General features: G+C 42.9%; 1 protein-coding gene across 6 annotated transcripts in view; it reads left to right on the top strand.

Moving 5' to 3' along the window:
• CDK16 (cyclin dependent kinase 16) overlaps positions 1-14,088 on the top strand; it is a 96,167-nt gene that overhangs the window by 13,170 nt on the left and 68,909 nt on the right. The window contains exon 1 of one of the 6 annotated variants that reach the window (XM_081938031.1): positions 7,190-7,210. The exons of 4 other annotated variants lie outside the window; for them this stretch is intronic. The gene's annotated coding sequence lies outside the window, so the exon portion shown is untranslated. Of the gene's footprint in view, positions 1-7,189; positions 7,211-7,245; positions 7,313-14,088 lie in introns of those variants that run through there. One more of the 6 variants, XM_081938030.1, reaches the window with a different exon arrangement.

The following is a 14,088-nucleotide window of genomic DNA, read 5'->3' as shown; positions in this document are numbered from 1 at the left end:
GAAAGATGGGTCTCTGTAGGCACCTTAATTCCTTTTTGTACTTTGTTGACCCTCATCTTGGGTAGAGTAATAAATTATGCTAAATAAGCAACTTTTTCTATCTCTTCCTAATTTCCATAATTGGTATAGGGCTCAGTCTTTCTTGGCATAAAATTCTGCCAAAGATCAGAATTATGACCCTTTAAAAACAACATCAGGCCAAGCTTTTCCTCTGATGGTAGGAACTTTGCTAAGAGTACTGATTGCTTGTCTTTTTGTACAGCTCTTGACTGTTTGGAATGACAGCTCTGTTAGATTTTTTTAAAAAAATCCTGTCAAAGTAAAGAACTTCGCACTGAACAAAGCACAAAATAGCTACAGCTCTGTAAAATCTTATAATTACCATTACAGGGGTAGCCATCTTCTCATCATCATAGATTATATGTTGTGTTGATTTTAACCTTTGTACTCCGCCCAGAGCCTCTGCTATGAGATGGGTGGTTCTATAAGTCATTTAAATAACAAAATAAAATAAATCTTCCTTATACATCTTCCTTAAACGTCAAGCAGGGCCAGCATTACAACCTCCAGGCACTCTGGATTTTCTCATTAAGAGTGCAGTGCTGCCTTTCTGATTTAAACACAAAAGGTGGTGTGAGGTGCATATAACACAAACATGGCACCTGTTTGCAGCTCCTTAAAGCAGCTGCAATTGCTCTTGGGATTGCATGAACGCCTTCTGTAGCTGTTTCAAAATCCTGGATGAAGATGAGTTTCAGACAACTGCTAGATCCATGCCCCAGATCCTCCAAAGAATAGCCCTAGCCCTAACCCTACATTAGAAACACTGCATAATCTAGCTCAAGTCAAAGATTTTCTGAAGAGGAATTTTGGCTGCTGTCCATTGCCCTTTGGGAGTTGGCATGAAGCAGTAATGCAGTAAGTGCATCCATGACCAACTTGTTTCATATGTTACAGGTACATTGGGGAGTGGTGTTGGTTATATATGAGTTGGGAGTTGGATATATTCTGTACACCAAGGGTCCCCAACCTTTTTGGTTCTGTGGACCGCCAGCGGCTTCGGTGGTTTAGATAGCGAAGATGGTGGTGGTTTTTTTTTTGCACAACCTAAATCCCGCACAGGCAGAAATGAATCTTTATGTGCTTGCCCCCCACTTTGGTGGCCTGGTTCCCAGAGGGTCTGCAGCTTGGGGATTGGGGACCCCTGCTGTATGTGTATGCTTAGTGGAATAAAATAGAAGGCTATTTTTTGTTAGTGCCGCAAAAAAAAACAACCCATCCCTGGACACAATATGAGAACTTAGTAGACCCTCCGAAGACTGTGATTATCACTTGGCTATCTTGGGTCTGTCAGGCAGCCAGAATAGAGGTGGAAGGAGAGGACTTGGCTAGGCATTTATTCCAGCTTGCTTTTTGTCCCTTTCTTGCTCAGGTTGTGTGGGCAAAATGAAAACAATGCCCCATTATATTTACTGTTATTAAATATTGACTCAAAGAAGGTTGTTTTGCCAGTTTTCTCCAAACTACCGTATTTTTCAGAATATAAGACGTACCAGAGTATAAGACACAGAAAGTTTTTTTTTTTTTTTTAATAATAAAATTTTATTGGGTTTTCAACATTTATAGGGAAAAGGGTAAATGGACAGGTCTACAAATTTTGGCAGTTGCAAAATGTGAAAGGCGCCCCTCCCTCCATACCCATAGTATACATTTATATATAATGCATTGGTATATAATTGATTACAATCAGCATATTAATTCTATTACTAAATTCAATCAGATTAAACATTACAGTATAAAATCCAAGTATAATTCCATTATCACTTTCGGTCAGTTTATAATAATATGATTTTCTTGTTTATTTTTGTGATCTGAGTCTTCTTGCTATTGCCCCATCTCCCTCCACTGGCAGAGCTCTGGCCCCTCCCGTGTCCTGCGTGTCCGTTGTAGTGTCTGGTGTTTTCTCTAGGAGTGTTTTATTTTTTTCCATAAAGGCCTGCGCCTCTATGGGTGAATTGATTCTGATTCTTGTCTCCTCCCAGAATATCAGCATACCTTCAGGCATCAACCATCTAAACCACACCCCTTTCTGGTATAATTTATTCGCTAATTGCGAATAATTCTTCCTTTTTTCTCTAATCTTCTTAGGGATCTGCTTCAGAATGGTTATCTCCATATCATGATATGTCAATGCTTGCCCCCTTTGTACACCCAGAATTTCATCTCTTGTGCTTTTTCTAAGAAATTTAATATGAACCTCCCTGGGTACATTGTGTGTTCTAGCATAAGCTGAGTTCACTCTATAAACCAGGTCTATATCCCACCCCATCTGTTGTTTTTCTTTGTGTGTGTAGTCAGCCAGGATGTTTGTCATGATGTCCCTTATGTTTTCCCCATCTTCTTCTATAACATTTTGAAATCTAAGATAATAGGACATTCTCTCAAATTCTAATTTCATCTGTTGGATGTCAAGATCTTTGTTCCCTTTCTGCACAGCTTCCACCACCCCCTTCACCTCCTCCACCCCCCCTTCCACAAGATTCAGTCTTTGTGAGTTCTTATAAATTTGGGCTTGATTTTCTTTAATTTCATCTTTCATTTCCCTTAGCTGTTTCTTGATTTCCTCCTGGCCCTGTAAAATTTGTTGAAGCATTTGTTGAAAGTCCATCTCAGTAGTCTTGGGTTGCATCAGTTCTGTTATCTTTGACTGTGTGGCTGGACTGGATGCTGCAGATGTTGGAGCAGACGTGGCAAAGCCAGGTTTTCCAGGAGGTGGTCTTTTGGACGCCATCCTTTATAACGTTAGAAGTTCAGTCCATATATAAGATAAACAGTTAGAAAAGAAGGGTAGCCAGGTGAATTCCGGGAGCAGAAGAACCAGGCAGAAGAGAATCTCTCTAATAAGTCTGGCAATGGATAAAAAGTTTCCCCTAGAAAGTTCAAAAAATACCAATCCACAAGAGTTTCCTCTGGGAGACATGGAGACAAAGACCGGAAGCCTGAATTTTAAAGGTGGAGTCAAGTTTCACAGTTCATAAAGACAACGGAAGTGTGCCATCTTGCCCTGCCAGTTTTGGGCACAGAGGCATAATAAAGTTTTTTTTTTAAAAAAAAGTTCCAAAAGTCCTCAAATCACAGTAATATATAAAATTAAATTGAAAAGAAAATCATCTCAACCTGGGTGAGGCTTCATTCGTTGGCTCTCCCCCCTCCTCCTCCCCCGGGGGCTGAGAGCAAAATTGTTCCTCGCCGCTTATCCAAGGGGGGGGAAACCCCCCTCCCTCCAGCCGCACCTCCAACTTGCTCCGAAAGTTGTTTTAAAGAAAGCTGAATAATCCTTCGTGCAAAATAGGGAGTGAAGAGAGAAGCAACCTCACCGCACCGCAGCTGCGTCCTTCTATTGTTGCATTCTCCAGTCGGCTTTAGCGAGGCGCAGAAACGCGAAGCGCCCTCCGATCTTGCTCCCCGGTGCCTTGGGCGCGCGCGAGACCTCCCGCCGGCCGCCGCTGCTGCAGGAGTCCTCCGCGATGCCGCCCCTCCGGCAGGACCCCTCTGCGGGGTGTCCTGTGCCCCCCAAGGAGTGGGGAAGCCCACCGGGGAGCCGGAGCGGGCAAAGAGCTGCCCGTCGCTTCCGCCGCCGGAACCGGAACTCCCAAGACACAGAAAGGTTTTGAAGAGGCAAATTTTAAAAAAGTAGGTAGGTAGATAGAGGGATAGAGAGGGAGAGAAAGAGAGAAATTTGGCTTATCCTAAGTAGCCATATTTCAGCACATTCAGCTATAGCCAAGTAGTTACGCCCAAATTGCATATAGGATGTGGCTAATAGCTGGTTACTGAAGGTACAGAAAAGATTGATCAAAGATTACAGTTGTCTTACATAAAGGGTGAGAGTGGTGTATGTTGTTGTGGTATATAAAAAGGGTGTTTTAGTATTTACCATGAGAATAGGTTCTCATTTGGACAAGCTTATAAAAAAGCCTTTAAAAAGAAGACATGAATCAATAGGTAATGTGTAGGCTTTTTTATGGCATTGCTTAACTGTTTTGTTTAGACCAACAGAGATAGTGTTGACTTGTTGACTGGGTGCATTGTTGCACTAAGTCATAGTTTGTTTAATCGTGGTTAAATAACTGATTGAGTTCACGTAATTGAGTGGATAAGCCGAAGCTCAACAAACTACATTATAACTTAACGTTTCTGATAGGAGTGTGCTACAATACATTGGCATGTTCATCCTTTTTCTTCTTTTTAATGTCAATAATATTTAATAGTTGGCAGATGCCTAATCTGTTGTTTAGATGATGGTCTAGAGCCCAAAGTTTCTATATACCAGTACTACTAGAATTTTTATGTTTGTAATGTTTAACTGGATAAAATGATGTATCATTTAAAATGTTTGAAGATGTTTTCAACCAAACTATCCGGTTTTCCTGAAAATAAGACCTCCCCGGATAATAAGCCCAATTGGGCTTTTGAGTGCATGTGCTAAAATAAGCCCTCCCCCCAAAATAAGCCCTCCTCCCCAAAAATATTGCAACACAGCAGCAGCCATGTGGTGACCATGCTCACCTCCTCCTGCACCTCAAAAATAATAAGACCTCCCCGAAAATAAGGCCAAGCACTTATTTCGGGGATCCAAAAAAAAAAAAAAAAAGACCTTGTCTTATGGTAGCTCAAATGTGCTAACTTCTTCCAAGGCATCTCCTCTGGATCTGCTACAAGACCAGAATCCAACTCCCAAGTGAATCCAAGCAACTTTATCCAACAGATGCTGAACAAATTCCTTTGCATGTTCCTGTAAGAGGTTCTCCTAGCCCCCCCCCCCCAAAAGGGCTCATGTCATCTAAAAATGGGTGCAGTAAAGATGGAGAAATACTGATGTCACCCTTACCGCCACACAGTACTCAAACCTATGTTTAGTTGTGTTCAGCTCTTGTTGATATCAGTGATATTCTCGACATCTCTTATTTTATCTCCCTCAACTCCGTCATTAACCATGTGGAGTAACGGGATCCCTGAGGGGAAAGAGGTTGCTTGGGCACAATGAAATCCAAAGGCTCAGCCAGCCCCTTATTCCAAACAGTGACCAAGATTTTGATGGACCATGCAGTAGATCAGCAAGAACAGCCCTTGCTCCCTCTGAAGCCCATTAGTTGTTGGGAACAGACCAATCTAATGGTCCAGCTTCCCTGTAGTGGATAGTGGCATTAGAGAACCCCAGGGCAATCTGGGTGTGATCTGACCACGACAAGGAGAACATCAAGAGCTCTCCCCATCTCAGATCACCTAGCCACTGTTCCAACTTCCAGTTGGAAGACCTGGTCAAGTGCGTGACCAATCTCTCATGTCGGGCTCTGAATGATGTGGAATAGGCCCATAAATGTCATGGTTGTCACGATCTCCTGAGCCACCTCATGCCCCGCTCCTACAGAAGGCAGATTGAAATTCCTCAGGTCTTGGGGACTCTAGAAATGGAGTCAAGGAGCTCTGGCAGGGAGGTTGCTGTACAGCAAGGAGGTTAGTTTAATAGCAACAATCCCAACTGATCCTGTGAGCCCAATTAATGAACAAGGTCTCGCATCTGGTGATCTGTGGTACAGGGACCATGAAAGCCATGAGATTCCTAGATGACAATCGCCACACCTCCACCTTTGCTGCAGGGTCTTGGCTGAGGCCACATTCCAAATGCAACTGAAGATAATCTCCGAAAGGGTTCCCCTCCCCATCCTTCCAGATCCTGTCAGTTTGAACAAAACAAACATTACCAGCTAAGTTTGTCTGATAGTCACAGGCAACCATTACTTTTCTCCAGGCAAGTGAGGAGGCTGACGAAGAAGGAATAGCTTACTCCTTTCCTTCTCTGCTAACCTTTACTTCTCAATAGCTCTTTCTGTCACACCTCAGTAAAAACAAAAATGGATTGCAGAAGAGGGTGGACAATCCACCAGTCCTTGGCGCTGTCTATTTATCAACAATTTGCTAGTATACGTTTATATCACATCCTGTCTTTTCTGAAATGCTCAGGAACATATGTGGCATTCCTCATGTTTTATCTTTTGGGGGCTGAAAAATAACGATAATTGGTTTAAAGACAGCTTCTTTTGGTTCCACACTGGTGGTTTTTATGTATTTTATAAGTCTGTTATAAACCAAGTCTTGCTTAGGGGAAGCTAAAGATTAAATGAAATTGCTTTGATAGAAGCACCCTGACACTTTTGCCTTAACTCCCTTTTGATTTCTGGGCAGCATTCAGGAACCTAAGATGTGTTTGCTTCAATTGTGGTTCCTTGAATAAAGTGCAATTGGCTGAGTTTGTACCCCCATGCTGAACCATAAACCATAGTTTAGAAACCATAAAGGATAGATTCAAGAAAAGGAAACCAAATCCCTTCCCCAGTGTTGGCTTAATGCCGTGTGTGGGTTTAGCCATAAATAAGCTTATTCCCTGAATTATTACTGCTTGTTCTGGTGTATCATGCTCCCATCTGAAATGTCCTGGTTCAGCTGCCTTGGCATTTTCATTCTTTTGGAGCCTGGCACAGAGAGACGGTTCCACCCTTCCACTTTAGTGATTGTTGAGAACAGATGTGATGAAGGGAAAACAGCAATTTGGATGAAACATCAAAGTCATATGGGGAATAGATAAGGATAGTAGTTGCTAGATCCAAACAAATCCTTTGGCAGCCTTGGGACAACCCCTCCCCCCAAAATCTTTCAAACATTGAGCTGAATTTGAGTTTTCCAGTCTTTAGTAATTGTTTTCCCTGTTGTTCATGGAAGAGGTAGAAATCTGCATCTTTAAAAGTAAGGTTGTCATAATTTAAATCCTTGTCATTATCTGTTTTAAATAACAATGTACTGAATCTTGCTGACCTGTTCAACTCAATAGACTGGCCTTGATTGGAAACAAAAAGCAATTGAATGTACAGGAAAAACTAAAAAAGAAGTCAATTCCCAACTTCTGCTGATTCCTTTGTGTCTGGGCTGATGAGTGTTGGTGGAGGAATTTTCCTGCTGGGATGGGTAGCTTTCCATCTCCACAAGGATAGGCTTAACCTTCATTAAGCCTATACTCGTGGAGTTCAGGGTTGTGGTTTCTATCACGATTCCTTTCTAGGGACATGCAATCCTGAGATAAATTCCAGTGCTGCCTTAGATGAGATTAGCTTTATCAGCAAGTTGTTTTAGGATGCAGCTAGGGGCCCCTCAGGTAATGCAGCCTTGGCTCTTTGGAGTAATGCTTTGGTTGCATTGATATGAGTGCATAGCTTGGGCAAGATTTGGTTGGATCTATCACCAGGCACAGGCCAAGGTATGTGTTAGCTCTGCTTGAATGTCTCTGCTGGAATACATGTGTCTTGATAAGCCATAACGCCGTTAATTTATTATGTATTATTATTTAGCATATGGCACGTTAATTTCGTTATGATGTAGTGTGCTGTGTGAACACAGCCAGTTTATTCAACAAACAGTGGTTTATCAAGGAGCAGCATAGTGATAACATGGATTTTACTCATTGAATATTACTTTGCAAGCCCAGCTCATGCTTGAAAATCGATAGGACTCTCACCATCTGGATACTGTAGATTGCCTCTACTTTTATAAATGAGCCTAAAGCCAACAGGCTTGGTCTACAGTCCAGAAATGCTGTTGTTGAGTTTAATTGGGTGAACCATATGTTTATTGCTGTGGATTCTAGTTGTTTGAACTTCCAGTAGTGAATTCAGGCCATTTCCTCCAGATGGAGACCATTTCTTGTTCTTTCTAAGTAGGAGAATGTCTGGTTTGCTCTCTCATGCTCAGTGAAAGGAATACGGGATAGCCAATACAGTTTTTCTGTATTAAGAAAATAAAGATTTGCAGCAGCAAAATCATGTTCTCAATTGGAAATCTTGAGTTCTGCCCGCTTCATTGCTGTCGAAGTGTTACTGACTCATCCACCGTTGTCTTCAAGTGCCTCCTCCAAGTTAAAACAAAAAGTGAGCTCTTTAGCTGCTGAGAGATTGCCAGCCCCTGCATTAATTTTTGATTCCCGTTAGCTACTGTTTGCTAAACAAGTCAGAGTCGCTAAGTCTTGAACAAAGCAACCATGGCTTGTTTGGCCAAGTCCTCCTTTGTGAATGCTTTTGCTTTGGATCTCTGGGTAAGTGGGTGCAAATCAAGACAGAAACATGTTAGGGCACCTCAGAAGTCCATCCTCATGTGCAACTGTAGCTTAGGATGCTGTGTCGCTCCCGATAACTCGGTTTTAGAAGCAAACTTTGGGCTGGCAATAATAGGCCTCGGAAGTGAGATAGGAGTCCCCCTGTCCTCTCCCCCTCCCCGTACCTGCCTGAGACTGTATCTTGATGTGAAATAGGGAGAGAATGGTGCTTTTTTTTTTTTGAAGGTCTGCATTGTCCAATAGGTAAGCTGCTTCTCTGTTCGCCAGACAGTCTGCAACTGAGTCTAAAAAAAACCCAGCCTGGCTCTTCTTCGATGTGGAAAAGAAACCTCTCTGGCTTTTAAATGTTTCCTCTTTTAATTTCCTACGGTCTGGAGGGGAGAGGTGGACCGCAGTTTGAGGAAAGCTCACAGCCCAAGCAAATGATCAATACTGAAAAGGGGCTTATTACTGGCTGAGATAGCGACGGTTACCTGCAAGAACCAAATATTCCAGGATCAGCAGCCCCCAACCTTTGGGGCAAGAGGGATCGGTTCCACAGAGAGAGGTTTTTCCATGGACCGGAGGGGGTGTGGTTTGACGTGCTGCCTGCCCCAACGGATGGGACTTCACTTGTTTGCGTGGCCTGGGTTCTGGTATGCCATAAACTGGTGCCATTCCACGAACAGGGTGGGGGTGGGGGCTGGAGATCCTTGTATTAGGGTAGAACAAGAAGCAATGGGTGGAAACTAATCAAGGAGAGAAGCAAATTAGAACTGAGGAGAAACTTCCTGACAGTTAGAACAATTAATCAGTGGAACAGTTTGCCTCCAGAAGTTGTGAATGCTCCAACACTGGAAGTCTTTAAGAAGATGTTGGATAGCCATTTGTCTGAAACGGTATAGGGTTTCCTGCCTAGGCAGGGGGTTGGACTAGAAGACCTCCAAGGTCCCTTCCAACTCTGCTATTGTATTTGTATTGTATTGTATTAGATGTCTGGATGTTGCTTTTCCGCAAATGTATCGTTGGTCTCAAATTCTGTAATGGAACTCCCAAATCTCTATTTGGATAAGGTGAAAGCTTAATAAGGCTTAAAAAATGTTTTCATTTTTCACTGTCTAGCTTTAAGTGGGCTTGGGGTTAAAAAAAAATCATCCCTTGAATGGAATCATTCACAATGTTTGCTCCCTCTCATTAGTAATTAGCAGTTAGAGGTCCTGGGACCCAGATGTATATCCCGTATGGAGAATGCCAACAATTCCCTCAATTGTCAGTTTTGAAAAAAAGGGGTCTGTACTAGAAGCCGTGAGAGCGGATTTACTAACAAGCTTGTAGAAATAGAAGTATGATCTTTTGGGACGGAGATGGGCCATTTGTAGCACCAGAGCCATATGCAACCATCAGGTCTCTCTTTATTTGAAGTCCCTGGATTTTTTTGGGTGGCCGAAGATCATTGTGTGGTTTTCCGTAGTTTGAGGGGAAGGGGAGATAAGAATACATACATATTGCAGTACAAACTCTAAAATAGGCTCTACATAATGAACACCCCTCCAAGAAAAAAAAAAGGAAAATGTTATCCATGATGCATCTTAAGGCATGATGCATCTTCAAACCCCTTTGTGTCATCTTCCTGCTCTTAGTGGTCCTCACTGCCTACCCCCATCGATGTTAAGTATGGTCCGTATCAGCAGCATTAGACCTTCTCTAGTGCTGCTTCAGAAGTGGCCCTCCAGTAAAACTAGTTCTTGGTATGAAATAGCGAACTCCACCCTTCATAGAGGATGCAGCTATTGTTTATACGGTCTCTTAATCCAGGATGAAGTTCAGGGAGTTGAATGAAGGGTTATTAATGTTGATAACCTGATTCATCTCTTCGGTTTTAGTAAACCAAGCCCATCCGTGTGTAGACCTGCTGGGAAGGGCCTCTGTTGATGGAAAAGTATTGGGGAGGGATTAAAAATCTTGTAAACTTTTTGTCCTGCCCTGCAAAGAGTCTGGGAGAGTCATTCTGCAAGGACCTGGAGGTGGTAGTGAACAGCATGCAGCTCTGAGGCCACTGATGAAGGGAGTCACCTTTGGAAGATGTACCCTACATAGATTAGTACAGGGCGTCCGCGACTTAATGACCACAATGAAGACCAAATTTCTGTTGCTAAGCGAGACAGGTGCTAAGTCAATTTTGCTCCATTTTTACGACCTTTCTTGCCACAGTTGCTAAGTGAATCACTGCATTTGTTAAGTTAGCAACATGGGTTGTTAAGTGAATCCAGCTTCCCCACTGGCCTTGCTTGTCAGAAGGTCGCAAAGGGGGATCACATGACCCTGAGACACTGCAACCGTCATAAATGTGAGTCTGTTGCCAAGCGTCTGAATTTTGATCACATGACCACGGGGATGCTGCAACAGTTATAGATGCGGGAAACAGTCATCGGTCACTTTTTTTAGTGGCATCGTAGCTTCATTCAGTTCACTAAATGAACTGTTGTAAGTGGAGGGCTACCTGTACTAGCTTTCATTTACTTACATAGCTCCAGCAAGAGTTGGTGGGATTGCGGAGGTTCAAGAACCCTCAGCTCTATTCCTCTTAAGAGACGTTGCTGGTGTTAATGAACATGATTTGTTTCCGGTATCGCTTTGGAATCATTTGTGTGTATCTGAGAGAATGACTTAACACATAGTAAGCCTCACTCTGTTTAACCACAATTTATTAAACAAACTACAACTGGCTGATTCACGGTACACACCAAATCATAAATCAGGTTTTACAAATCACACGTGTTTAGGTGTCATAGGCTTCGGCTTGAGGTACTTTCTGGAATCAGCCTTAATATGTTTGTGAATGTGTTTGTGTATCTGTTGTTGTTGACCTGTTCACATGCATCCTCTTGAGATTTGATCATGCTGACCAAGTATAAGCGATCACTTTGAAGCTTGAATTCTTAGTGCTGGCTTGCCAAAGAATGAGGCAAATGGAATTCAGGCTTGTAAGATTTTCTCACCAGTTAAAGTTCTGTCCAAAAAAACCCATGAATATGGTAGAGTAGTTTTGAGCACAGACTCATTCCAGAAAACGATGGAAACACTAGGACCTTCTTTACAAATCTCCCGGCCTTCCCTTGTGTATCTCCCCCCGCCCCACCCACCAATTTAATGGCTTTCTGTTTTTTTTCTCCTTGCTTCCACTGTAGAGCTAAGAAGCTATGCATGAGGGACCAACAAAAATGTTGCCTGATTTCTTTTATTTTTTTCCCCTTTGTAAAACTTTTCATTTGCATTTATATAATTCAGAGCATTCAAGGGAGCAGTGAGTTGGGAGCTTAACTCAGCCTCAGTTGTCTGTAGTGGAAAATATATATATTATTTGAACTGTGTCTGAGATGAGAACCTGATCCACACTTTCCAGTAGGTCTTAATATGATTGTTAGTTTTCAGATTAGTTGGTATGATTTGCAGTGGTTTATTAGCTATGACTTACGACTTAACCGTGGCTCCACATGATTTGTGGACCTAACCTCAGTGGAAACTATTGAGAACTGAGCCAACTCCAATTCATGCTGCTCTGCCTTAAGCTTCGATTTTTAGACATGGTAGTTTCTAAATACCAGCCTCTGGGCTAACATACCTTAGAAATCGTTTTACAGATTCTTGGACATTGGTCTCGTAATTTCTGAAATTGTCCAGGGTAATTAAGTGCTCAGGATTTCCTTTTTAGTGCCTCTAGAACAGGAGTGCCAAACTTGATTTCACTGAGGGCCGCATCAGGGTTGTATTTGACCTCGGGGGGGGGGGTATGGCTAAGATGGGCATGGCCAGGCTCAACATCATGCATGTGGTGGCCTGAGCATTCTGTCAGCGAAAATGGGCTCCCGAGCTCAGTTATCGGCTGTGATGGCTTCCTGCAATCCTCTGCCAGAGAAAATTGAGCTCAGGAGGGCCACCCGGAGCTCTCCTGAGCTCCATTTTCAGCTGCGACAGGCCCCTGCAACCTTCTGCCAGTGAAAAGAGAGCTCCGTTTTCGCTGGCAGAGGCACCACAGGCCGGTCCTTTGCTGTTTCCAGGGTGGCCAGATCTAAGCATCCCGTGAACCAGATCCGATCCCAGGGCCTTGAGTTTGACACCCCTGCTCTAGGATGTTTGGTCTTTGGGGCTAGACTATGAAGACATGAAGCATTTTCTTTATGGGTTGGCATCTTCTGATTATTTTTCAGCACTCCCAGTCTTTCTAACCTTGTCTTCTAGCAAAAAGAATCTGTTTTCATCAACCTGCCAGGAGCCAGAATAGAAGTTCAGCACATACCATCTATTCTATACTTATGAACTTGTTCCTTTCTTTGGATTTTACTTGCAAGTTATTTCTCTTGATTGAGAAGTGGGATAAGACTATAATCAGCAAGTTTGTGAGTTATGCAACAGCTTTGTCTGAAAAAATATTTCTACTGATCAGCCTAAGTGTACCCACTATTTTAAACCACGTCAAATCTGGTCTTGCCTGTACCCTGCAATTCATGCTTGTGGAGTCCTTTGTTGGGCCAAAGCCAAGTGCCATTTAATAGATTGGATTGCAAGAAAATCTATTGAAAATAATCACTCCTGCTCTCACCTACAGCCTTCCCTACGTTGAGACAATCCTTGGCTGTTTGCCCTGGACTCAGCAGGCTTGCTTCCCTGCCACTTCATTGGCCAAATTATTCCCAGGAGTATTAATAGAATAATGAGTGTAGCCCCTTGCATACTCAATGGAGTTGGTGGCTTCTGGCTCTGACCCTCTTGGTGAGGTAGGATCCAATTTCTGCCTTGAATCTGTCCCTTTACAACATGGGGAGGGTGCTGGGTGGTTTATTGGCTGCTGGAGGGCTGTGCTGAAATAGGAAGACTGTAAGAGTTGTCTTGCATTGCCTGGCCAGCCCTGCTGTCAGCATGTCTTTTCCCAGCTTTTATTTAGAGAGCTAACTTTGGGTGTTGTGGCTTTCCTGCTTAGAGGGCTATATCTTTCCTGTTTTGCTTACACTTGCCAACATTTGAGGAATAGACCACAGTGCCACGGTGGAGGAGACAGTATGATCAAATCCACCTAGGTCTGAATATAATGATTATAATTCACTAACTTGGGAAGGCTGGTTCCTTAGGCTGTCTTTCAACTTGGGTGACCTCACCTATTGTTGAGAAAAGCTGAGATTAAAGCATGTATGACTCCAGCCAGCATTCCCAGTGAATTCCTGCCCTTTTCACAGAAAGCTCTTTTTTCCATTTGTTTTCCGGGAAGGGTTTGATTTTCGTGCCTTGTGTCAGAGGGATTGGTGGGAAGATAACTGGTGTTCCCAAAGCTTGCATCAAATGCAAAGCCCAGAGTGAGGCTCCGTATCAGATCTGTCCTCAGAGCTGCAGTGCATTCCTTGGGTGCATTTTGAAATAATAAGGTGTTTTTCTGAGCGTTCACCATTTTTTTCACCCAGGAGTTAATCTCTGAGATGGGCTCCTATGCACCTCCTTTACCTAGGAAGAAGATTTGAGAATTGTACCTTTCTATCTGTGCTGCTGGCTTGGAAAGCTGTTGTCGCAGCTTGATCTGGAAGAAAGCTGCGGTGGCAACACCCCAAGACGCAGTGCATGTTATAACAGAAACTTCTTTTTCCTGTCTGGGACTGTGGTGGTTTTTTTTGGGTTCAGGTTATTAACAGCTGGATATGTGCCCGTTCTAAAAAACAATTGTCTGCTAATCATACATTGCTTTTTTAAATACTCCATTTAGAAGGATTTTTAAAAATAAGTATTTATTCTGATCTTCAAGCAGGATTTTTTTTTCTGTTTTGAATTTATTTTCTACCCCCCCTTTTACTTGCATAGTTAGAATGGCTTGGCCCCTGCACCTGTTTAATTGGCTGAATCCACACAGACACACACATACAGACACAAACACAGACAGATAGACAGACACACACACTCAC

This window comes from Natrix helvetica (genome assembly GCF_964273705.1).
Source record: "Natrix helvetica genome assembly, chromosome: 1".
Classification (NCBI taxonomy): domain Eukaryota; kingdom Metazoa; phylum Chordata; class Lepidosauria; order Squamata; family Natricidae; genus Natrix; species Natrix helvetica.
Note: the sequence above shows the minus strand (reverse complement) of the source record. Positions and strands in the feature narration are given on the sequence as shown.